General features: G+C 32.8%; 1 protein-coding gene across 1 annotated transcript in view; it reads left to right on the forward strand.

Annotated features, from left to right (window-relative positions):
- The first annotated feature begins 577 nt into the window (after nt 1-577).
- The window catches only part of LOC129480695 (bifunctional heparan sulfate N-deacetylase/N-sulfotransferase 4), a 276,129-nt gene continuing 249,178 nt past the window's right edge, over nt 578-27,528 (forward strand). Inside the window, exon 1 of the mRNA XM_055274737.2 lies at nt 578-754. The gene's annotated coding sequence lies outside the window, so the exon portion shown is untranslated. The remainder of the gene's footprint in view (nt 755-27,528) is intronic.

Below are 27,528 nucleotides of genomic sequence, written 5' to 3' on the forward strand. Positions count from 1 at the left end.
TGTCCAACAGAATCTCGTGGCACAGTGTCATAGCCGCAAAGTGGAATTATATCCTCAAATTTCATAGGAAATAATTATGCAAATCTTCAAGGAGCATCTAATCAATCACCGCGGTGTGAGAGGAATGCAGCCCATCGCTGAATTAGCTTCTGTTGGAATGTATTCATGTGTAACATCCCACTGACTGGATGACATCACAACAGCTCCAGGTCCTTGAAAGTCTTGAGGATGATTAGCTGAAGGAATTGGCTGTTTCTGCCAATCATAATCCGGCAAAGCTGCCTTTATAGTTCTGGAGATATGAGAGAGAGGGAGGGAGGGAAAGACCGACTACAGCTAAACAAGAGGCACAGCAGCACTAGCAACAGCAGAGCAGGAGCAGCTAGTATTCCGGTGATTAAATAGTTCTCATAGCCTTTTTGCTGTACTCGGTCTGCTCCCTGGTGTAATTCTCGTGTCCAAGAAGGAAGCTGCATTTTAACGGTGTGCTGAACAGAGGTTTGAATCATTCCAGCTGGCTGCTTGTTTTGAAAAGGACAATGTGTGTATAAATGAAAGGACTCTGCTGGAAGAGTTCAGACACTAAGACTGGAGCTAGAGAGTGCTCTTGGAATATTGTTGAGGCAGATTGCATGAACTGAAAGCTCCTTCTAATTAACCTGGAGCCAAGTGAACCTGAATACTGGATATCTCATGTTCTAACACGGGATAAATTCAAGTTAGAAAAAGACAAAATATTGAAATGCTTCTCTAGGTAAGTTACTGCTTAATTTGCTGAAATCGAGGCGTGTATCATAAATGAATATGCATTGCTTAGCTATGTAAACAAGTCGAACACAATAAAGTTTTATTTGTGAAAGATTTATGTAGAAGCAGATAATATTTTAAAACCAGATTCAATCTCCCTTTTCCGCATGTGTGTGCTTACCTGTCATCATGCTTTATAGAAGTTATATTTGCACGTAAATAGAAAATACAGTCCTACCTAAAAGAAAAGAGATACAACTTGATAAAATTTAAACAGTTGCCGGAACATTTGCATAGGAAGTATCTTATTTGATAACAATTTTGGCCTTTTCATATTAAAAGCATCAATTTTACAAACTCAACATCCAAAGTTAACTGTAGGGTTATAAGTGTTTCCCTAATAAGTGTTACTGAAAACATGGCATTCAAATTACCGAAGATGGGAACTCCTCTTCTTTGGACCTGAGATTTATAAGCATGCTCTGTACTAATGGTCTGCTTTAGAGAAACAGCTGTCACAGACATGTGAAATTATATGATACAGTCATAAATTGTTTATAAAGAAATAGGTGTTTTCCTCCTACCTCCTATTAGAAAAGAAAAATAAATTCTTAGAACAATATATGTCATATGCCCTAAGCATAGTTTCCTAGGAGGACAGAAAGCTTTATGGTAACCTCCAATTTCCTCAAGCACAGAATAAGTTGGAAAACAAGAAATGTTATTGGAATATGGTTTTACTCATTCTTTTCAATATCTTTTTTTTGCGAAAGCTAAATAAGGAAAATTAAACCTTATTTTTCTTACAATTTGTCCTGATTAATAAAATACTATATTCTTCAGAATTCCTGTCATAGTTTTTTTAAGTGATTATATGTTTTGTTTATTATGATAAGTTATACTGTGAGTTCTCATACAGCTTTAGAAAGTTTTAAGCTTAGGTTTTATCATGTCTCTTTCAAACTCACCTTTGCTTGTTTTCATGGTGCCTTTTATCAGAATATTTTTCATTGCACAGTTTCATAAATGCATTAACATAAATTGCATACCAAGATATTGATGTGTTTCTGTAACTCTCAGAATGATTTTAGTTTTCCACTTTCTCACCAACAACATGGTTAAAATCCTGTGAGGTTTCTGCCCCAAGAGGAAATTGATAAAGACGGAAGTTATTGTAATTGGTTGAATTTCCCCAAAACTAGGAAGCAATGAATTTTCCCACAATGATGTAAAGGATTTTTTTTCATATCAAAAGAATAATTTAGTCTACTCTATTAAAATTACGCCAGTTAGCTATATCCTGGTGTCACATAGGTTCTGTGCTGGTCATTTGTGTGCATGTGTGTGCGTGTGTGTGTATGTGTGTGTGAGTAGCAAGTTTATGTAAAGAATATGAAGTCCACTGACTACAACAGTCTAAGTTTTCAACTGGAATTCATAAAAAACTAATTAATAAGCAAAATATACTTGCCATTTACATTTATCTCAATATATAAATTGGAAGTTAAGCCTACTATTATTGTTGACATTTTTAAAAATAAATCCTGTGACAATACATTATGATGATCAATATTAAACAATGTTTACGTTGATAGACATCTCATAATAAGCTAATTGGGAAGATTTTTAGAAATTGAATACTAAGCAGAATGGGCCTTTTAACTCTATCTGAATGGCACCTGGTCACCACTAAGACTGATACATAAAAATCCTTTGAAAAAGTTATAATATGTATGAGTTACTAATATAACATGAAAATCACGCTTAGATCCAATTTAGAAACTCAGGCCTTATTTTTAAATAAAAGGAAGGTAAAACCTCATGAAAATTTGAATTTTTTAAATTGATTAATGCAAATATATATAAATAATAAATAAAAATGCAAATATACATAAATTACATTTTGTTTTCTCCAAGATAGGCTTATTATTTAAGAAATGTGTCATTTTAAATATATTATCCTAAACATCAAAAGGTAGTATATGGAGACTATTTTTATATATAAATATATTAAGTCATAATTTTGAACTTCTATAATTGCTAATCAAAATAGAAATATATGCTCAAGCTTATGTTCACCTCAGGAAAATAATGATCTTTCATTTTTTATTTGAAATTAAAACTGTTATACCTATTCTTCTCCCAAAGAAAAACATTCTATACTTGGATTTAAAATAAACTTAATTCAATCTCAGTACTAACATTAGTTCTTAAAGGTACTAAATAAATGTTTCTAACCCAGTAAAACAGTTTTCCCCAATAGGTAAAATGTTCATATGATCCCCTTGTACTTTCTGTTTGAGTCGAAAAGGGGCCTTTGGAAATAAAATCCAAAGATCAAACTTTGTGTGCATCATTTACAAGCAACTACTAAGGGAGAAGAGAGAAGCATTTAGCATACTGTGTTCAAACTAGAAGATTCTGGCTGGTGCTGCCTCCCCAGATTTAGAAAGCAGCTGGGGAAACATAAAATAAAGCTAGAATATCAGCCCTGGCTGGAAGCCAAGACAGAGAAGCTGTGCACCCAGAAGGCTAATTCTTTCTGGGCTAAAATTCATTGATAATGCATTATGTTTAGAGTCTAACCTGAAGTGTTATTTTTTTCCTCCAGTACAAACTGTGGGATATTTAAAGAACAAATATATTTTCTAAGTAGAACTAAATTTTAAACTAACAAAGGTTTCTTCTTTATTAAAAGTTGCTCTGTTGAAAAAATGCAAATAAGCCTACCAGAAACTCCTATAAAATATAGTTTATTCTCAGGAAAAGAAAAAGAAATAACGATGAGATGCATCATCTAACCATGATCTTGGAGAGGCAGAGAGATCAGAAATGACACATATGGATACATGCCAAAACAAAGAAATGTGAAGGTTTTATTAAAATACCTGGCCTAGTAAAATTTAAAGATACACATACTAAATACTGTTGTAGCATATATCTTCTGAAGGTAGACAACAAACATAAGGTAAACTCTCATTACGTACCCCCAAATAACTAGGAAAAAGAGAAACCATGTTGTCTGTTGATTTATTTGAAGTTTCTGAAGTGAGATAAATGGGTCAGGTGTCAGACACAATGCTACCGCCTTTAGCCATCATGATAAAACATCTAGCCAGCCTTTTCTTTAACACTTCAGGAAACTTTCAGCTATGCTGTTATGCAGGGTGTTAAATGCACTATTTTTAAAAGTTATTTTCAGCAAGCTTACGAAGTTAGAGGTGTTATTTGCAATGCAGAATGTGTACACATATATACAGTTATTTCTAATAGATATAGTTCTATTTCCAAGCTTTCTTTATCTCAGTTTTCTAAGGAAAACTATCACTTTCTAGAGGTGACAAATCTAAAATTTCTTTCAGAAATAATATTGAATTGAAAACAGATTTCCTCAAAAGCTAAAATAGTCTGAAAATGAATTCCAAATTAATCAGTAGCCTCAGGCATTTCAAGGCAAAAATATTTTTTTGAAATGTGAATAGTAAATTACTCTTCATTCCAACAGGTAAACATGTTTGTTGATATAACTTAATGTATTTATTTTCTTTGCGTTGTTATAGTTTGTCTATATCCATCAGTATTCAGAAAATTCATGCCATGAAATAGGTTTCAATAAAATAAACTACATATGACAGGCTAAATAATGGTTTGCAAGTGACCCTTTGAGGTCATTTACATACATAGGCTATTTTAGATATATCTTTTAAAAGAGATAATATACTTCATTAACACTAAATAAATAGTTATGTTTAATTAGTTGAAATTTTGAAAAATCTGAGAAAAAAGATTAAAACTGACTATGTCTGAATGCTTGAGAATATAATTTGATATTGTACTCAGAAAACAGAAGTGAGACTTTTGTTGAGAAACAAAAGTGATGACTCTAGTGAATTATAGAATTGGGACTTCTGTACTAAATCCGATTTGTACTCTGTTTAGAAATTATTACTTTAAATATTTGAAGAGTTCAATGAAGAAAGCAACTTTTAGCAAGCTAATAAACACATGAGTTTTACGTGCGGCCACATGCTTCGTTTGTTCCCAAATAGAGGAATTTCTCTATTTTGAAAATTCCACCATCAATTGAACTTATGTTGTGATTTATTTCAAATATTTAACCTCCTTTTTAAAAGTCCCTAATGGAATGCATCGTCAAGTATAACTACGTAGAAGTTGAAAGTTAGCTTGGCCAGGTTCACTATATTCAAGTAAAAAGTAAATGGAGAAATGCTTCCTTAATCTCTTTGTATTTGCTCCTTTCTTCTCTTTCTTTTACTCATTTTTCTTATTTCCCTTCCCTTCCTTTCTTTTTCTATTCTTTTTCTTTATTCTTTTCTCTCTTCTCCACTTCTTATTTTATCACTTTTTCCTTCCTTCCTTCCTTCCTTCCTTCCTTCCTTCCTTCCTTCCTTCCTTCCTTCCTTCCTTCCTTCCCTTTTCCTTCTTTCCTTTCTTCTTCCTTCTTGCTTTCTGACCTTCCTCTTGTCTTTTTTCTTTTCTTCCTCCCTTTTTCCCTCCTTCCTTTATTTCCATTCATTTTTGCCACTTCAACTTACATGCTCTCTTGCATAATTGGAAAGCAAATCACTCATCTTTAGTATTGTGGCAATTATTAATCTAATAACCTGGTTTGAACACAGAGTAAGTGGGGAAAATGAAGAGAAAGAGTGGATTAAACTGCAATAAGCAATAGAGGAAAAGTAAAATAGGGTGGGAGATTTATTTCAGAGAAATAGTGATGTTGACTTTAACATAGGGGCTGTTCTTCCACCTATAAATTTCCATTTAATTTACTAAATTATTTAAGTGGAAATCTTTTTTTTCCAACACTCCTTTTTTAATATCAGTCACATCTTTTCCATATAGCAGATGCACCTTAGTGGTAAAAAATAAAATGACAGTAATGTAAATAATTATTCCTTAGAAATTTTAAATCCCCTAAATCATTGTTATATCTAGTAGTTTAAGGATATTAACATTCATAAGCAACCCAAAGGCCAACTGCCATGATAGTGGAAGAAAAAGAGAGAAGGGAAAGTGATTTCACACATTTAGATGCTTTGGCTTGATTCCATTCCTGAATCAGAAATTCAATTGTAGACTGCTGATCCACAGAATTTGTCATAGTTCATCAAACATCTCAAAAGAGTTGTTCTTCTTCTTGATGTAGTGAATAGTCTTTCATGCCTACATAACAATCATTTAAACATCGGAAATAAATACAACATCACTAAAGATTAATGCAGGGAAAGGTAACAGATGCAGAGATGCATATGCTCCTGTGAATGCATATAACAGTCCTAATTCTATTCATTACTCTAAAGTGCAAGTGAATAATTAGAATCAGAATTTAAATTTGGTTTCTCAATCAATCTTTCACTAATAGTTATGTCAATTCAATTGAGATTCCAGGTACTGTAATAAGTAAAATAAAACACAATCAATAAATTATACTACCAACTTATCTAAAGTATTATGGTTCTTGATAACACAGTTTTTGAAATTTCTTTCCTTGAAACAGGACATTTTCTTGATAACCATAGAAATAATGCTAAAATTGATCAATCGAGGTTGAACTCAATTCAGTACTTAAATTACTCTATCTGTCTGGACATATTTTTCACCTTAGACAGAAAAAAATAGCTTTTTTACTTTTGCTCAATAATGTTCATAAAAATAAGGATAATAAATATTATTTTCTATTATTTTTAATATGTGTCAGGCACCATGCAAGTTACTAGGCTGAACAAAATAGCTCTCAGGAGGCTTATATTCTCATGGTAGAAAACTGACAGTAAATAAATAAAGACCCCACAGTAGTGCCTGTGAGTGCTCTAAAGATAAGTCAAGGTGGCACATTAAAAGCTGTATGTGAAAGTGATAGGACTGGTCAGGACATGCCTTTCTGATAAGGCAGAAACTCAGTAAATCCATATAAAATATAGATGTCAAATTGAGTAACATTATTTTATCTTGTAGAAAAATGTGATGAGGAGTACCAATTTCTTGTAATGTGCAAGCTGACAAGCTGAATTTTGACTCTGTCTATTGATTATCCTCCTCAGGTCTGTGAAGTTGTTTGGGAGAATTTAAGATATGGCACACTATTTAATGTCACTTTCTCTGGAAAGTAGAAAAACTAATCAGTTTTAGAAAATAGAAGTCTCACCTTTACTTCTTTATATAAGTATTAAAAAATATTATGTGTGTAAATTATCTCAAATTACTGGTTTTTAAATTTTTTTCTCATAGACTGAAATTCAATGCTATTTATTTCCTTCTTTAATTTTATTTAGAGATAGGCTCTTGCACTGTCTGGCACCCAGGCTGGAGGCGGTGGAGCAGTCATAGCATACTGCAACCTCAAACTCCTGGGCTCAAGCAATCCTTCCACATCAGCCTCTCAAGAAGCTGGGGCTATAGTTGCACACAACCTCACCCAGATAATTTTATTATTCATATTTTTTGTAAAGATGGGGTGTCACCATGTTGCCCAGGCTGGCCTTGAATTTCTGGCCTCAAGCTATCCTCCTGCCTCAAAGTGCTAGGATTATAGGCATGAGCCACTGTGCCTGGTCTCAGTGCTATTACTAAAACTTACGTAGCAGAGGAGCTGGCTCCCTATCTCATTCTCCCAAATTGGTGGGGGTAAGAACCCATATTCCAAAACATCACCCAATTGGCTGGAATGATGGACCTAATATAATGAAGTCAAGATCGATGTAATTCTTAGTATTCATGGGTCCATCTGTGAATTCAACTAGCTGAAAATGAAAAATATTTAAAAAATAGATGATTGTTTCTGTACTAAACATGTGCAGGCATTTTTTCCTGTCATTACTCTCTAAATAATACAGTATAACAACTATGTACATATCATTCACATTGTATTAGGTATCATAAGTAATCTAGAAATGAGCTAGATTATACAGGAGGATGTGTATAGGCTACATGCAAATACTATGCGACTTTATATAGAGGTTTCAGTATCTCTGGATTTTGGTCCTGGAGGGTTTGGGGGTCCAGGAACCAATCCTTATGACAAGAGATGACTGTTTCTTTTTTTAAAAATTTCTCCAATTATACAATTACCTCAAATTTAACAAGAACCAAAAGTTTGATGACACCAATACGATGCTAATACAAACTTAGAATGCATTAACAGAACCATAGTGTCAACATCCAGGAAACAGTTATCTGCGATCCTATTTAATACAAGTCTGACATTATTTGGCCTGTTCATCATTCTCAGTTTCCTGATGCCTCATGTTAATAGCAGTCTTCTATGACCTTCCTCTTCCCCCATGGTAAACCAGATATTTTTGCCCTACCCCAGACAGTTCCATCAGGGCACTTATTACCTTATGATGTAATTGCTGTGTGTGTGTCAGTGCTCCCCATTTATCCAAAAGCTTTTTGATGGCAGAAACGCTTACAGAGTGCTTGACCAATAATCAATAGATAATAAGGGCTTGATAAATGTAAAATGTGAGAAGACATCTGGCAACTATGCTATATGAGTAACAGTTGAAAAACACAGTGCTAATTAAAGGAAAAAAGCTAAAAGGGAGCAGTATAGTTATCTTTATATATTGGATACTTTTTTATGCAAAAGGAATTTGTTTTATGTTATGTGACACTAGCAGACTAAGCTACGAAAGGTACGGAAGTTGTTTCTGTGCAATGTCAGGTAAAACAATACTTCCTAAAAATCAGTGAGATTCTATTCAGTCAAAGCAACAAACACAGGCCGGAATGCTACTTGTCCAGAAGACTTTTGTGGAAGGAATTTCTGCGTTGTGTAGAAAATAAATGCTGGCTACCAAGGTTTCTTGTTGTTTTTCGTTGTGTCACTATAAGAAGTGTGGACAAAGGTTTTAGAATGAGCACTTTGCCCACCTAAATCCAGCTCTCGCAGTTGGCTGGAAGACTGGTCAACATAATTCAAGTAAATAACCATTGGGTAAAATTACATAGTGGAAATGTATTACTCAGGATATGCCCTAGAGTAAAAAAGCAAATTTTCATAATAGAATTATTTACAAGATGTACCATTTTATAAAGGAAATGAAATAATACATTTCTTAAGTGAAAGTTTGTTTTTGAATGTAAACATATTATTTTAATATTCTTTTGAAACAGTCCAAGAAAGATAACATGTCAACATTAGAGGAATGAATAAGAAAAATACTTTTGCTTTCCATAAACTTCCAAATTTTAAGGAATGCAGAGATTGATTGACTTAATTATGATGCCTTTTTGTAGAAGCCTTCATGTAAACAAATATGAATTAAAGATGAGATAATATTGTGACATATTGGAAGGCAGGTGTTAACCTTGGTTTCCACCAGATCAAGATTCCAAGCCTTGCTTTGCCCTGACTCATGATATAAACTTGAAAATGCTAACTCTTCTTTGCTTCAGCTTCATGATCTGGGATGGGGTAATAATAATTCATAGACTTGCTGAGACAGCTAAATGTAACAATAAGTCCGAAGTTTCTAGTACACAGTGGGAAACATGAGAGATTTTAAACTAATAGTATCAAGTTTTGATTACATGTGTCAGTACTCTGACTTTGTCCTGCAATGCCACATTTTGTACTGATTTAAAGTAACCCCTGAGTGATTAGTATTGACTGCTCCCAGTCTTTCTCACTTGGAGATAATGATCTAAGTCACCTTTTTCTACTGTTTCAACTGTATTGTTGATCATATATTTTAATATTAATAACATTGAATCTAACTTAAAGGATCAAATTTCATTCACCAACATTTTAATGTAATTTATCACGATCTTGAAAATTAACTGAACGTTCAAAAATTTTCAGGAAAACATACTATATCCCAGAGAAAAAAATGTTTGAGAAAGGGGCCAAATAGTTTTCCTCTATTTTCTGTCACGCTGGAGTAAGCAGAAACATGGAATTTGAAGAGGAAAAGACAAAGATTCAGAAACTAGAACTGGATAGAATAAAAACAAATGCAAATGTTTCCTAGTTGGTCTTCTGACCAACTGCTAGAGCTGAGAGGTAGATGAAGAGAGTATTTATTCCGAAGTCTTTATCCACACCCCTTATAGTGACACAGTGTAAACACAAGAAACCTTCCTGGCCACCATCTGTCTCCTACTCAAGGCAGTAGTAATTTCTTCCACAAAAGCAGTTTGGAAAACATAATAAGATACTTTAAATTACTAATTACTAATGTTAACCTAGGCTGAAAGTAAAAAGATATAAACTATATTCTAAGTTTTGCCGCAAATGTGCTGATAAATTTTAAATTGATCTCATGGTTTCCACATGTAAAACAAGACCACTTTCACTCCTATTCTTTGTTTCCCCAAAATATATTTTGAATATAAACACAATATTTCACATTTCTAAATCTCCCAGTATTTTCCACCAAACCAGTTTGCTAAGTGAATTATTTTGGTACAATGTCTAGTATTCTTTTAAAGGATCTGTAAGTAACTATTGTGATAATTGTAGATGCCAGTCATCAAGTATTAAAATTAAAATCAAGGTCATCTAGGTTTTCTCCGACAAGTAGCAGAATATGTGAAATCACTCCAGATCTCTTCTCTTGAGTTTTTATCATGCTTTTCTGATGTTTGAGAATTGTGTAACCTGGATTAGTTTTTGGTAGGAGAATAATATCCTATACAGGATATATTTACATGTTACTATCCACGTTATTTCTGGTGTATGGCCAAGTTGGCATTTTATTTGTTAATATCTAAATGACAAAATAATATAAAATGGAAGGAAATTAAATTAAAAATAGCAGGTTTACCGGTGAAATTGAATGGAATATGCCTCTTATAATAAAGAATAATCCAATCATTTTGTGTGTTGCACAAAATTAAGAACTCTGAAGTAAATAAAAGATGGAAATCATAACTGTAGGGTTTATTAAATATATAGTTAGAAAATAATCGGAAGAAAATACCAGTATTTCCTATTTCAGTAAGATTCTTTATAAGTCTTGAGCACAGCAATTAAAATTTTACTTCATGATATTTAAGGTGCCAGTATAGAGCAGTGGCAATGAAAGAAGAGATTTATAATTAATTTAAAAATGTGGGTTCATATTAGCTGTTGTACAGTGGACTGGTCACTTCACTTCTTTGGGCATTAAATTATCATTCATTCATCCCTTGAGTTCTCTGAATAATAATTTTGATAATTAAAATGTATACCTTTTTGTATTATAGAATTAAAGTGACAATTTAGAGTTTATTTTCCATCACCAGCAGCACAAAGTCAGAATGTCACATAGATAATTTCTTGATAGAAAGGTAACATAATGAAAAACATCTTGCTAGACCTTTCTGTAAACTAGATAAAAGACTCTTGTTATATCACCCAAAAGTTATCCAAATTTTTGGACAGCATTAATGTATTTACTGCAAGTGTCTCTAGATAAGAAAGTCAGTGGGGCTGGGAGCAGTGCCTCACATTTGTAATCCCAGGACTTTGGGAGGCTCAGGCGGGTGGATCACCTGAGGTCAAGAGTTCAAGACCAGCCTGCCAACATGGTGAAATCCCGTCTATACTAAAAATACAAAAATTAGCAGGGCGTGGTGGCAGGCGCCTGTAATTCCAGCTACTCAGGAGGCTGAGGCAAAAGAACCGCTTGAACCTGGGAGGTGGAGGTTGCAACGAACTGAGATCACACCATTGCACTCCAGCCTGGCTGACAAGAGCCTAACTCCGTCTGAAAAAAAAAAAAAAAAAAAAAAAAAAGAGGAAGTCAGAGGTGTATGGTATAGAAGTGACTATTGACATGAATTTTAAGAGATAGTAGTATTTTGTTACATCTGATGCAGGCAAATTCCATTTATGACGATGGAAGTGACTGCTTACCTAAATTCAGAAGCAGAATAATTAAAATATTACAAATATAGCTTCTAAGAGACTATGGATATTAATGTAACTTCTGAATATAATTGCAATACTATTAGTAGCATTAAATTTACATTAAAAATAATGGAAAATTTGATTACTGTTATTGATATTTAATAACTTCTTTTGTGATTTCTTGAAATTAAACTTTAATGTTAAATATTAGGCAAAATTATTTTTCTCTCTCCTTTATGCATAAGTCAGGTGGCAAATTTCTACATTCTGGTTTCATCCACTTGTCTCTGTATCTTATAGTTTTTTTGCCTGTAAGAATACAAGGGTCAAATGAGCATTTTATGTTTCATGGATAACTGCTTCCATGATTGTCTTCTGAGGCAATTAGCAAGGATGCAAATCAATACTAAATATAATAATGGTTTTAAATAATGATTACTGAGCTAAAACAAAGCAATTACCAGTTGATGATAATCATTTTATTGCTGCTGGCTATAAGTTGATTTAACTTAAGTGTACAGAAAAGTGCAGAAAATAAATACTCCATTGTAATATTAAGGACAAAGTTGATCATGTCACAGATGACTTGTCACAGATTTGTGTTTTCTCTTCTTTTTCAAATCTCTCTTTTCTCCTCAAAATCTAAATCCTCTCATTTTTTAATGACTAAAACAATTTACATCCCTCTCCAACCTGTCTCCTAATGACATCAGTCCATGGGAATCTCCACTCTCTCTGAAATCTCATATCGCTTACAGAGTTCTCACTTGCTAATAAGCATATATTCCTCATGACAGAAAGTTTTGTATTCCTACTAACTCTTTCGATTCCTTTTCTTTTTCTTCAAACTATTCTCAGCTTCTTCACCACCACTTTGTTTTCAACTCACTTTAACCTTTTACTTGACTTCACTATACCACTGGACTGCTTTAATACCACCACCAGTATTCCCTTGATTGACAAATTCAAGATCAATTTAGTGTTGTATTTCTTGACTCATAAATAGTATTCAGTTTTTATCACAGATATTTATTTTTATATTATTTACGTACAACTTCTACTACCCTCTTCCACCAACACCATTTATTTAGTGTTATTTCCTAAGATTTTTGTGGCAAGCCTTTATCATCTTACCATGCACCCTGTTCCTTAGTGTTCTCACTCAATATTAGGTTTTTTTTCTATGCTTTAACTTAAACTTCCTGCAAAGAATTTAAATTCCATTTCTATTATTCAGCAAACTAGTGGACATTTCCTTTTTGATATTTCACAGACATTTCAAAAACGATATAATTTACTCATTTTCTCCTCACACTTCTCTACTTCTAAATAACTTTGTATCTTCCCCACTATTACACTTATCATGTCTTATTGCAATTGCCTTTTTATGTCATAGAATATGTCACAGAATAAACTTCTATTGCTTTTGAAGAGTAAAGATAGTGTTTGTCAGATGGATAGTGCATCTGGCTGTTAGAGAGCATTCAATCAATATTAAGTGAATGACTGTGAAAGCCTGAAGTCTTTGGGTGATTTTTTTTTCCTCTACATCCAATCAGTCACCAGATCATGACACTTCTATTTCTTATGTGATGGGACAAAAATAATTCATATGAAAATATTCACGACCTTGTCTCTTTAACAAACAGCATAACCTTCCACCCTTTTTACTTCCCCTTAAAGATAAGGGCATCTTGCTTTCTGAATGTGAGGTTAATTATCAATACAATAGGAACTTAAAGAAAGGAGGGCAGAGCAGGAGGGAAAAAAAAAGGAGTGAAGCATTTGGCAGAAACGAAGTATTGTAATGAGAGGATTTCCAGAAATCCTCCCTGCTTTGGGGTGCAGGGAAATTGAAGAGTAGAGAAACAGATATTTTAGAAGTGTCATTTTGTCTTATGAATCAGACTATTTAATGTTATTAAGGAAATATACTTGAAGGACAGAATTCCTTTTAAATAAAGTATTGTGGCTCTTAAACTGTGCTTCTTAAGTGTATCCTACTGTGCATGTGTAATAGTAGCCCACACAGGGCTACAGATTTATAAGAGCTAGAAAGTTATATATAAATGTCATGAAACAGCCTGCTCTTTTTTTGAATAGACTTAACTTTTTAGAGCAGTTTAAGATTCCCAGCAGAAATTGAGCAGAAAGTACAAAGACTTTCCATATTTGCCTATGTATAACTTTTCCCACCACCATCTCCTACAATCAAGAAACCAGTATTGACATGTCATTATCACCCCAAGTCCATAGATTACATCACGGCACACACTTGGTGTTTTATATCCTATGGGTTTCAACAAATGTTGTATTGTCATTACTTTTTAATTATGTATTAATTTTCATAGTATTAAATAGAAAATTTCACTACCCTAAATATCACCTGTGTTCCACCTATTCATCCCTCTCTCCCTGCTCCCAAACCTGTGATAACCACCGATCCTTTCACTCACTCTATAGTTTTGCCTTTTCCAGAATTTCATATAAATGGAATTATATAGTATATAACATTTTCTGATTAGATTATTTCACTTACTAATATGCATTCTATGTTCATCCATGTATTTCTGTGGCTTGATAGATCATTTATTTTTAGAGCTGAATGATATTTCACCATACAGATGTACCAAAGCTTATTTATTCATTCACTTGTTGATGGACATTTTGGTAGCTTCCAAGCCTTGGCATCTATAAATAAAGCTGCAATAAAACATCTGTGTGCAAATTTTTGTGTGAATGTAAATTTTTTAACTCATTGAGTAAATACCAAGGATCATGACTGCTGGATAATATGACTATGTTTAGCTTTGTAAGAAACTGCCAAATTGTCTTGCAAAGTGCCTGTATCATTTTTCATTCCTACCAGCAATGAATGAAAGTACCTGTTGCTCTATGTCCTCCCCAGCATTTAGTGTTGTCATTGTTTTAGATTTTACCCATTCTAAAAGGTGTGTACTGGCGTCTCATTGATACTTTAATTTGTAACTCCCCAGTGCCATATGATGTGTACCATCTTCTCATATGCTAACTGGCCATTTGTATTTTTTCATTAAGGAGGTATCTCTTTAGGTTTTTATTTCCCATTTTTAATGGGTTGTTTTTCTACTATGGAATTTTAAGAGTTCTTTGTATATTTTGGAAAACAGTTCTTTATCAGATATGGCTATTGCAAATATTTTCTCCCAGTTTGTAGCCTGTCATCTTTCTCTTCAGAGTGTCTGCCACCAAGCAAAAGTTTATTACTTTAATTATGTTAAACTTATCAATTCTTTCTTTTGTGGATTGTTCCTTTTGTGTTGAGTAAAAAAATTATCACCAAAATCAAGGTCTTCTAGATTTTCTCCTGTATGATCTTCTAAGAGTCTTATAGTTATGTATTTTACATTTACATTTCAATAAATTTATATCTACAAATAGTCTATAATTCACTTGAGTTAATTATTAAAAAGGTTGTAAAGTCTGTGTGTAAATAACTGTTTCTGCGTGTGGATGTTCTGTTGTAGCAGTAGGGTTTATTGAAAAGGCTATCCTTTCTGCATTGCATTACCTTTGTTCTTTTGTCAAAGATCACTTGACATCTGGGCATGGTGGCTCATGCCTGTAATCCCAGCATTTTGGGACGCCAATGTGGAAGGACTGCTTGAGGCCCAGGAATTCAAGACCAGCCTAGGTAACATAGTGAGACCACAAAATATCTCTACAAAATATATATATAAAAAAAAATTAGCCAGGTGTGGTGGCACATGCTTGTGATCCTAGCTATGCAGAAGGCTGTGGTGGGAAGATCACTTGATCCCAAGAGGGCTAAGCTACAGTTAGCCATGCTGTGATCACGCCACTGCACTCCAGCCTGGGTGACAGAGGGGGAACCTGATTAAAAAATAAAAAAGAAAAAGAAAAAAGTTAATTGACAATATTTTTGTGAGTTTATTTTTGTGATCACTATTCTGGTCTGTTCTTTCATTTACACCACAGTGTCTTGATTACTATAGCTTTATAAGAAATCTTGAACCTTGAAGTTTGTTAGTATCTATCCTCCAACTTTGTTATTCTCCTTTAATATTGAATTGGTGACTGTGAGTCTTTTACTTTCCAAATATACTTTGCATGTTCTTTTTAATCCATATTTTCATTTTTAAGTCTTCCTCTGGACTATTGTAACTAATCATTAACGGGTCTCCTACCTGCTGGCTTTAATCCACCCTCTTAGTTCCTCAAAAGATAACTTTCTAAAAGGCAATGTTTACCATGTCAGTCTTCACATTGAAGTATTTCAATAGTTGTCCAATTTTAAGCAAATTTAAACTCTCTGGAATTTGAGTAAGGCCTTTTTATCTTCTATTACCTACCTACCTTTTCAATCCAATTTCTTGCTACTCCTTTGTAAAGAGAGATATAGGAACTAGGAATAAAAGGTACAGAACAGAATAATATTCCAGCTTCAAAGAGCTTGCATTTTAATTGGAGTGATAGACAAGAAGAAACGTAATATTATGTATATGGTGTTACAGATTGTTAGTATTAGACACACAACCAAGGAGGTTTTAGGAAGTGTAAGGAGGGAGCTTGCAATTTTGCACCGGGAAACCGGAAGCAGCTATACTGAGGATATTACATTTGAATAGAAGATTAAAAGAAATGAGGACATATGCCATGTTTATATCTGGTTCACAAGTATTCTAGGCAAGAAGAAACAAGAAGTCCAGAAGCCTAGAAGTACATATATAAAGAACACAGCATGTTTGGAGAATATAGAGAGGCCTAGTAGGGAAGATGTAGTAGAATACTTGGTAGAACTGTGTGGACCACTCTGTGAATTTGGCGGTTACTCTAAGTAAAATTAGGGCCTATTTTTTTGGTGGGGAGTTGATCAGAGGAGAGACATAACCTTAATTACATTGTAAAATGAGAACCCTGGTCAATGTAGTAGAAAAAAAATGATGTGGAGCAAGGGCTTAGGCAGAGATCAATTAGAAAGAAATTTCAATAGTCCAGTGGAGAAATAATGCTAATTTGTACGGAGGTGATAGCCATGGGAATCGTTAAGATATGTTCAGATTCAAGATATATTTTATAGGTAGAGCCAATGGATGGGATGCCTGGTATGTCTGATGGGAAAGAAAGAGAGGAGTCAATGGCCAGCCCCAGTAGAGATAGAGAGAAAGAGAGTTCCTAAACAAATTAAAAAATGAAGCATCATTTACTTATATGGAGAAACAGTGGGAAGAATAAGTTTAGGATAAAGGAAAATATCAGATAATGAGGCTTGGTCTCATTTAAGTTGGAAATGCCCATTAGATTTCTAAGTGAAAATATTACATATGTGGTTAGATATACAAACAGGAGTTGGTAATAGATTTAGCTGGAAACGTAAACTTTGAAGTCAACTTTATGAATAGTACTTAAAACTAGAACATTGTAAGATATCCCAAAGAAATGAATATAAATAGAAAAGAGTACAAGACTAAAGAACAGGCCCTGGGGAACTTCACATTTAGAAGGTAAAGATTGAGAAAAAACATAAATTGTGACTAAGTCATAAAGAAACTCTAATATATGATTTCCTGGAAGCTTATTAAAGATAGCTTCTGTGTGGTGGAGGGGATGATCAGGGGTATAAAATGCTGCTTATAGGTAAAGTAAGATAAGATGAGGAGCAAAAATTGATAATTGGATTTTACAACATGAAGTTTATTGGTGACATTTATAAAATAAATTTCAATGAAGTCGTGATGGTAAGCCTGATTGGAGTAGGTCCTAGATAAAATTGGACTTAGCATTTCAAACAGTTTTGCTGTAGACAGGAACAAAATATAGCAATAGATTGTGAAGTAAGTGAATCATGATAAAAAAAGAACAGAATGCTTGTGTTAGAATGGATATTTTAGTCGAGAAGGAAAATATTATTGCTACGTGGGAGTGTGAAAAGTATTACTGAAGCAATATCTTCAATGAGTAAGTGACAATGCATTAGAACTGGTGAACAAGGGGAGGGTTGTCCTTAGCTAAAATGGATAACTCATCCGAAAGAGAACATACACTCACATAGTGATAAGTATTTAATGGGTGCTTATGAAAATCCTTATCTGCTTGCTACTGTGCTCTCTATGAAATAGAAAGCAAGATTATCAGATGAGAGTAATGAAAAGGAAAGAAATGTTAGAAGTTTGAAGATAGAGAAAAATATGAAACAGTCATCTTGGAGAAAAGATAGTTAACGAAGTAAAAAGAGATAGCAAGACTTATCACAGAATTAAAGGCTCATTTGAGACTATCGATCATGAATTTAAGTCAGCTGAGTAATGTTCTATCTATTATCAGAATTGCAAGTGTAGATTTGGTGGACAGTGGGATTTAGTCAGTTTTGTTTTAAAAAATGTACATCATGTAATAAAAGAGCGTAAAATGATTTGAGAGTATATAAAATAGAATTAATGTAATAATTGATTATGGAATTTAAACTGGGTAAGGGGGATTGTGAGGCCATGAGAGAGAGTGTAAAGTTAAAGGATAAATGACTTAAAGATTTTAGAGGTTTGAAATATTGTTGATGTTAGATTAACAGGTGAAGTGAGCAAAAGAAATAGAAGATTGTGATTGGATAGTGCAATATATGCAATATTATTAATTGCTTACTGTTATACAATGATTAATTATAATGAAAAGACCTAGCATATGACTGTGGGGCTTGTTAACAATAGTAGGGAGAAAGAAAAAACATTTAAGAGGATGCATAAAACCTCTATAGTGTTGGAAGGATCATCCATATGGATATCTTTATTACCAATAATTATTCATGAGTACTTTTTTAAAAGCATGAGAGTTTTCTAAAAGGTAAGATTTTCTAGGATTAAAAGAGTTTAACCCAGGTACTAGTTGGTAATTGCTTTAAGGAGAAGAGGCAGGTAGTATGGTTTGATAAGATGAAAAGTTAGAGGATTTTAGGGAGTAGAAAAGAAAAATAGGCTATTAGTGACAATGACAAATAAAAAGGACGTCTAACCAATTTCCTGACCCAATAGTATACTAACTGGGAGGTAAAATATATTACCAGAGAGCTCTGAGGTCCTAAGGGGAAAGCCAGATTTCAGTTAGAGCTAAGAAGATGAAGAAAACATTTGGAGAATCATTTCACCATGTAAGGAAATAATTTTTCTGCTGATTGACCATGATTTCTGCTAAGCACACTGAAAAGTTCCAAGAAAAAGAGAGGGTAGGGAATAGGGTCACAAACAGTGTTAGCTAGGTGGATAAGGAAAGTCCTTGGAGTGCTGAGTGTCTTTGGTAACCGACAAGGCCCGGGATAAATGGCATAATGAAGGAAGTTGTGAGGCTCCTGTTTGATGAGTTAAGACCTGAGGAGCCCAATATCTATAGCAGTGATCATGCTGTAAGATTTGCATGAGTTGGGAACATGCAAAGAAGGGCTGGAATTCTTGGTAGACAGCTGTCTCTGACATTGTATTGGGAGCCTTGATGAATTTTTAAAAATTCAACTAACTTTGCAATCCACAGATAAAGTATTAGTCTGTTAGGGCTGCCATAATAAAGCACTAAAACCTGAGTGCCTTAAACAACAGGAATGTATTATTTCACAGTTCTGGGGGCTAGAAGTTCTAGACCAAAGTGACAACAGGGCCATGCTCCCTCCGAAAGTGGTAGGGAAGGATTTGTTCCAGATCTCTCTTCTGGCTTCTCGTAGTTCCTTGGCTTGTGGCATTCTCCCAGTGTGCTTGTCTGTTACATTTCTCCCTCCTATAAAGACAGCAGTCATATCAGACTAGGGACCTACCCTACTACAGCATGACCTCACCTTAACTAATTACACCTGCAACAATCCTATTTCCAAATAAGGTCACATTCTGAGATACTGGGGGTTAGAAAATCAACATATTAATTTTGGAGGGGAAATAATTCAACCCATAATGGCTGCTTCCAACTTTGTCATTATGTTTTATTCTTTTTATAGATAACTGGCTTGGTTTATATTTTGTTTAAAATTTTTACATCTTATATTCATGAATTACGTTGTTTGTAATTTTTTTTTGTATTGTCTCTTATTAGTTATTACTATCAACAATATGTTAGTCTTATAAAATAAGGTTGACAGCTATTACTCTTACCATTTCTCTGAAAACAGATTGTGTTAGATTGGAATTACATTATTCTTTGAAGTTTTGATGAGATCTTCTGTTGACATCAGTGACTGGAGGTTTCTCTCTGGAAATATTTTTGGCTATTCAAATTCTATTTTGCTTTATTCATTTCGAGGCTTCTCTAAACCTTACGTTTTAATAAAGCAGTATTTTATAGGAACTTTGTACAAGTAATTGCATTTAAGATTAAAATATTTAATAACTTCATTAATAATTTTCTTTTATTTTTTAACATCTGAAATAGATGCAGTTTTCTTTCTCTTTTTCATTTCCATCAGTTATGTTTGCTTTATCCTGTTTTATCTTCATGTCAGCAGAGGTTTGTCAAATTGATTAGCTGTTTTAAAAAAATCAGCTTCTTGCTTTATTTTTCTCTCTATTTTATTTCTTATCTGAGTATCTGAATGTGTTCTGCTCATCTTTGTTGTTTCTTTCCTTCTACCATCTTTCTATTGTTTTATTGCTTTTTCTAGCTTTTTAAGATGACTGCTTACATTATTAGCTTATTAATTTTCAGACTTTTTCAGGTACATGCTTCTAAAACTCTAAATGTATTTTACTCATATCTTATTTATAATTGTTTTTAATTATGTTTCTTAAATTTTAAATACAGGAGCCTTTTCTAGTTCTGTTGTTATTAGTTGCTGGGTACATGGCATGACAGTCATAGTGCAGATGCTCCATGTGATTTTTAGCTCTATAAAATTTGTTGAGACTCTTGGGGCTTGGAATGATTTGTTTTTGTAAATATTCCCAAATTCCCTAATATTTTACAGGTCTTGAGAATCATATTTTGCATATGTCTTTTAGACTAAATTTGTTAGTCATGTTATTTAGGTCTTCTTTGTTCTTTTTTTTTTTTTTTTTAACGGAGTCTTGCTCTGTCACCCAGGCTGGAGTGCAGTGGCGCTATCTCGGCTCACCGCAAGCTCTGCCTCCCGGGTTCACGCCATTCTCCTGCCTCAGCCTCTAGAGTAGCTGGGACTACAGGCACAAGCCACCACACCTGGCTAATTTTTTGTATTTTCAGTAGAGACACAGGGTTTCACCGTGTTAGCCAGGATGGTCTTGATCTCCTGACCTCATGATCTGCCCACCTCGGCCTCCCAAAGTGCTGAGATTATAGGCATGAGCCACTGCGCTAATGTTCTATCCAATTTATTATAAAATTATTCTTGAGAAATGGTATGAATTATTACTCTGTGATTGGGAATTTACAAATGTTTTATTGTAGTTCTGACTATTTTTGCTTTGTAAATTTGAGGCCATGATATTGGATGCATACACATTTAAATTTGAATGTCTCCCTGGTGAATTGAACTTTCTATCATTACAAAATAATTTCTGCATATCTTTTTCATGATTACTTTCACCCATTATTTTATATCCATTATAAACAGCATATACTTGGATTTTTTCAGTCAATCTGCAAATTTTTGTTTTTGAAAGATAATTTAGTTAATTTACTTTTAACATAATTACTAACCTAAACAGACCTATTTATTTTGTGTTTTCTACTAGTCTTATGTGCTGTAGTTTCTACTAAATTTTTTTAATTGAATATTTTTCTCTCATTTTATTTTTTCTCCACTGCTAGTTTTGACATTGAAGAATATACATAGATAGGTATATTCTTTATTAGTTTCACTAGAAACCACAATATACACCCTTAACTTACCAATATGCGAAGTTAACTGATATTATGACCTTCCCAGAAAATACAGCATTTCTAGAACATTTTACTGCATTTTTTCCCTTAGTACTTTTATACTATTGTTCTTATTTATTTCAATTATTTGGTTTTGATTTTAATCTCTCAAGATTTTATTATTACCATTTTCTATACTCAAGTTCATTTAGACTAACTCACATTTCATCATTTTTTTAACTTATATCTAGCAACTTGAACATGCTTCTTATGTTTGAGAAATTCGTGATTATATGAGTTTCCACCTTATTTACAGGTATCAACTAATTGTTTTCCAGCCTCCCTCACAGCCAAGTCATGGGCATGCCTACTGAAAGCAGCTATTCTGAAATACCTCTAGCAGACTTTGAATCAGAAGCTAGTGAATGAGGGAATAAGTGGGTGCAGAAAAAAATTCCTTTTAGGTTGGGGATCTTCACCTCCATCCATATTTTAAGGGCACCAATAGCAGTGGCACTTGAAGAACTCCCAGATCCCAGTATTGCCCAGGCTGGTCATGCAATATTTGCTGTATGGCTACTTTTCAAAATGGACTTTTCTGATATTTGTGTGTGTGTGTACGTGCCCTTAACCGTAACTTCAGCAGAGTAATGTTACTAAACCTAATTAAGGACTATTTTTTGAATTACATTTAGTCATCTTGATGTTTGCATTCCAGTTATATAGTTTGCATCTTATATTATAGTGTTATTTAGTATTCGTTTATGACAAATTCTGTGATAGTTACCAAAGAAGCTTTGTTAGTACCAAAAAATACTTTAACAAATTTTAATCATTTATTTAGGGAAAGCAACTTTGGAAAAGATCTCAAAACATGAATAAAAATAAAATCTATATATATATGTGCATTTTACTCAGAATGATTAATTTGAGTATAATTCATTGCAAGCACAACCTCCTAATGATACATTATCTTTCAAATCAGCTACAAAGCAACTGCATATGAACATGTATTTTTACAAATTCTCATGTAAATGATAAATTATAATGGAACCACATAATGTGACAACTCTGAGATATAACTATGAGCAGTAGAAGTTGATATCCAGAAAGCCTAATTTACAAATAAATTATAATGCCATTCTAAGTGGAAATTGTAACCACAATTTTAAGTTATTTCAAATATAGCTCTTATGTTTTTTCTTTCTACCTCATAATTGAGAAGAGTAGATGGAGAAATAATCTAAATCATGGTGTACACATTTGTGTTTTGTATATAAGTTGTTCATATTATTAATTTTATGTTGATTTTTGATTCTTAAGGAATAAATGATTAATCCTTTAAGCAGATTAAAATATTTAGAAATTTTGTCATTTCTTATAAAAGAATTTATTACACAGGCATGTTTGCATAACAGAAAAATATAAAATGAAAAAGCAAATTTATTTTGCCAAAACAAATACATATTATTGTCTACACTTAAAATAAATATAATACTAGATAAATGTTAATTTGAAACCAAGATGTATCAAAATTTGTTTCAGATATATATGAATTGTAGATATTGTACCTCTCTTCCTTTCAGAAAAAGATTTAGATCTTAAAAGTTCACAAAAATTAGCAGCATACTAAACAGAGTTGATTTTTTATGTTTTCTTCTTTTGTGCACAACAGTAACAAAAAGATGTATATTGAAAAACAGAAGTAAAACTTCAGAAGCTTGTATAAAACCATACAAGCAATATAAAAATGGCTGTTCATTACAAATGTGAAGAAGAGAATTGATTGAAATGTATTTGGTGTGTAATTGTGGCAAAATTAGTATTTTAACGAGTCACTGATCTTTCCCTGATGTCAACAGCATGATGCTCATCCTGAGAGCCCAGTTACCTATACTCCCTGGACTTATCTAGTTAACACTTTCTTTAGTTTAGCAACCTGTCAATGGAGAACAGGTGCTGTTGGCCTATTTTTGCAATAAAAGCAAGAGTATATTGCCCTCTAGTGTTGAAAAAGTTAGGAGACCAAAAGAGTGTTCAGAAATACCCATTAAAAAAAGCAAATTTTTTATTTTCTCCTTTCAGATAAACGTGATATACCGATAGACAGGTTATTATTTCCTAATTCTAGAAAAACAAATATCAAATATAATTAATAAATTTGTTTTATGGCCTCTGTTATAAAAAATCGTGACTTGATTGAGAATAAATTATAACATTTTATTATGTTATCTTTTTGTAATTTAATTAGATCCTTTTTCACTTTAGTTTTGGCTAAGTATTTTACAACTTTAGGAAATATCCATTCCTTATAACACATTATCTTCTATCATTATTTTAGATTTTTAAAAAATAAAAATTAAGTGTAAATATCATTTTTAAAAAATGTTTTAAAGTCAAGAACATAACTGTAGAATAGGTTATTCTATTGGTAGATGTACTTTATAGGTCCTTTGTAGCTGGGTTTTGTGCCTAGTAAAAATATATATTTCCTTCTCTGAAATACAAGAGAAAGGATTGAGTAGTAAAAAATTCATTAGAAAAAGTCTTCGAAAAATAACACAAAAAATTAACGATTGAGGTAGAAATGATATATTTATCATTGTATTTAAAAATAATCAGCTGAGATTTTTAAATAATACTGGAATAATAATACTGCATGTTACACTTAAAGTTGGTGAAGATGGTAGATCAAATTTTGTGTGCTTACCAAAAGATAAAAATAAAATTAATATAAATAAATACATAAATTCTGTAGGGACATATACCAATATTAATATAATCCAGATTTCTCCAGACCTACATATCCTGTGACTGCAAATGGGATCTGGTTGATAATAAGTAAACTTAGATAATTTGGTGCAACTGATTTTCTAGTTTTCAAAACTTTAGGCTTGATTCAGAGATCATTGTTCCAATAAAAAACTGTTGAAACATTATAACATTGAACATCAATTTAACTGACTTACTCAAGATTGTTACTAATCTACTGTGTGTCTAATTTAGTATTGGGTTATGCTTGAAGGAAAATAAACTAACCAGCTTATTGTGAAAAGAGAAGCTTTTTATATAGACTAGGCTATTGAAAATGTACCCACAGTCTTCTGGGGAAGCCACATAAGCCAGTTATGTAAAAATGCAAAGGTATTATAAAAAAGATAAGGACAACATATTCTTCAGAGATTTAGAGGAAGAAAGACTACCAGGGGCAGGCATAAATAGGAAAGGCTTGTTATTCATAAGATTATAGAATTTTATAGTTTGAAGCAAACTTAGTTATGAAACACCCATTTAAAAATTTTTCCTATATGTTTGTGCTTTTATACAGATAGTACATGATTCTTGAAAAAAAGAAATAATATAGAAAAGCACAAAACAGAGATGATCAATATTTTGTTGAGCATCCTTCCAAATCTTCCCTGATGAGTGTATACATGGAAATAAAAATATAAACCATTTTATATCCTTCATTTAGAAAATGAAGAAACAAGTTCAGACTCCTTCCATCCTCCACCACCTTTCCCAACAAGTGTGTGGAGAAAAGATCATTTGAGTTGTACCTTGGGGTAGAGAAAGAAGGTGAATATATTCAAGACATAAATGTGGTTATTGTTGTTTTGGCATAATTGTTTTGTGCATTAAATAGCAGGAAGTTTACAAAATGCAGAAGATTCAATTCTGAATAAATCACAGTTCCTGCCTAGGTGGAAATCCATGAATAATTACTCAATTAAAATGTCTGTGTTATAGACTGTACTATGACAGCATTGTGGAGACAGACACACTCACTAAACTAACTTCTGTAATGCCAGGGGTGACTTTTTTGAGATAGTTTTATCTAAGCTGAATCTTTCTAAAAATGAATAAGAACTGATTAGACTTAAAGATAAAAGAGATAACCTGGGTCATTCCAGAACTGTAAATGGCTCAGCACATAAAGTGCAGGAATAACAAGATGAAACATTTTGTAAGAGTAAACTCTCAAAAAGCTTGACTCTGAAGCTAAAGAGAAAAATTAGGACAGTTGCTTGGATTGGGGGCGGGGGTGGGGGTGAGTGTGACAGAAAATGTTATGAACATGGGCATGAGCTAAACTTGTTAACAAAATGATACCTGGAGTCTCCAACTAAAATAAACACAGAACCCAGAAACTAGCAAAGGTGAGGAAGTGGTAGGGACTGAAGCCATTCAGATATCTGAAGATTATAATTACATATGAAAGATATTTAGATGCTGTTTATGGTCTACAAATGAAACATTTAGATGCTGTTTATGGTCAATTACTAACAAAGCATTATACCAGTTTTTTAAAGTCCCCAGAAAAGAGAGGTTGAAGTTCTAGAAAATAGGCGGAGGCAAAAAAAAGAAAATTAACATTAACTTTAGAAGAGATATACATTATCTATGGAATCAGGAGGCAGATAAGGACAGTGAGAATTTTTCGGTTTGGGAAACATTAGTGGGAGGGAGTCAGCTTGGCTCCCTGCATAATTTTGAGCCAGTTCAACCTTCACTTTCTGTTTTCTTTGTAAAGTAGATTGTGGAGCTAGGGAGAGGGACCATGTGGCTTAGAAAGTTATTGAAATAATCAAAATAGTATAAGTTGGGGAAATAGAAATAAAATAATGATGTATATTTCAAAGATGTCTTAATCACATTTCTGCTTTTATTATAACTATCATAATTCCAAGTGCAAAAAGAAGATAAAAATATTTTAAACTATAAAAACACATTATACAGAAAAATATTGAAAGAGAAATAAGAATTTGTTAATGTTCATTTTATTTTTAATATTATGGTTTTCAAAATTTATAATACATTCAAGTATAAAACATACATAAATTTTGTTAAGAAAAAAGCAGCTGAGTTTCTAAAACGTTTTCACATCATCCTTGCTGATAAAGTACAGAAAAAAAGTTTCGTTTTGATAGAAAATGGCTAATAATATTACATCTAAACAGGAAAGCATATCATGATATTATATTTCCTCAGTGATCTTTTGTAGCTTCCGTATAAATTGTTTATATGGAGTGAAAAAAAATCAAGATAGGAAATCGCAACATTGTTACATAGATTAGCAGATTAATGCCCACACTTTTCACATGAACTTCATTAGCATAAGCTTAAGTCAGTAACTTTAAAACCATCCACTGTCAAGGAAAAATATAAGAAAAGAAAAGAAAAACAATTCTACAGATGAAAGGGAAATAGGAAACGGAAGAAACAGAGAACAGATTAAAACAAAATAATTTAGATGTTTTTGCTGATAATAAGATAAATACTTGAATTTGCAGATGTACCTGGCAAATAGGCTGTTAATAAATGTTAATATATATATTTGCTGAATGGATGTCGGATAAATGCCTTGGCTTCTTATATAAAAGAGAAAAATAGGAGCAAATCCAGGATTGAACTGAATTTTACATAGCCTGTCCGGTTTCAGTTTGATTATAAATGTCCCACTGTAAATATTACCTCCAAATCTATACAAAATGAGACAGCGTCACAGATTTATCCCAAAGTCATCCTAAGGTCCTGAGGAGATTGTCTGAATGTCAGAAACCCTGAGGTAGATCTACTCATTTAAAAATTGTTTAATCCTGTTTAATTCTGGGCCACACATTCTGGGGATCTGATTATTATTTTAGTAGTATAAGGGAAAAATTCAGTGATGAAATCTTAGCTATAAATATAAATACAAAGTTCCAAGCAGTGATTACCAGACCTCTCAACTTGGCCACAGATAGCATTTCTACTACTCTATCTAGCAGAGCAAATATCCACATAAGTTTCCTTATTTGCAAAATCCCCATGTTTTTCTAATAAGCAAGATTAATGCATAGAAATTTGCTGTTGATTTTAATAAATTAGACTATTTAAAAACAATCATGATGTTTCTTTGCTTTAGAAAATAAGAACTAAGAAAATGGTAAATAGGCACTATACATATCTCTGCAGGAAATGGTGATAAAAGAAATCACCTGACCTTTACTCTTCTATTTACTGAGTTGACTTCATAATCTTTTGAAGTATGAATATAGCTGATAGCTCAGAGCTATGTACCTAGTATAATATTATGTTACAATATAATATTATGGTAGTAATGTTATCAT

Source organism: Symphalangus syndactylus, chromosome 4, assembly GCF_028878055.3.
Source record: "Symphalangus syndactylus isolate Jambi chromosome 4, NHGRI_mSymSyn1-v2.1_pri, whole genome shotgun sequence".
Taxonomy (NCBI): Eukaryota; Metazoa; Chordata; class Mammalia; order Primates; family Hylobatidae; genus Symphalangus; species Symphalangus syndactylus.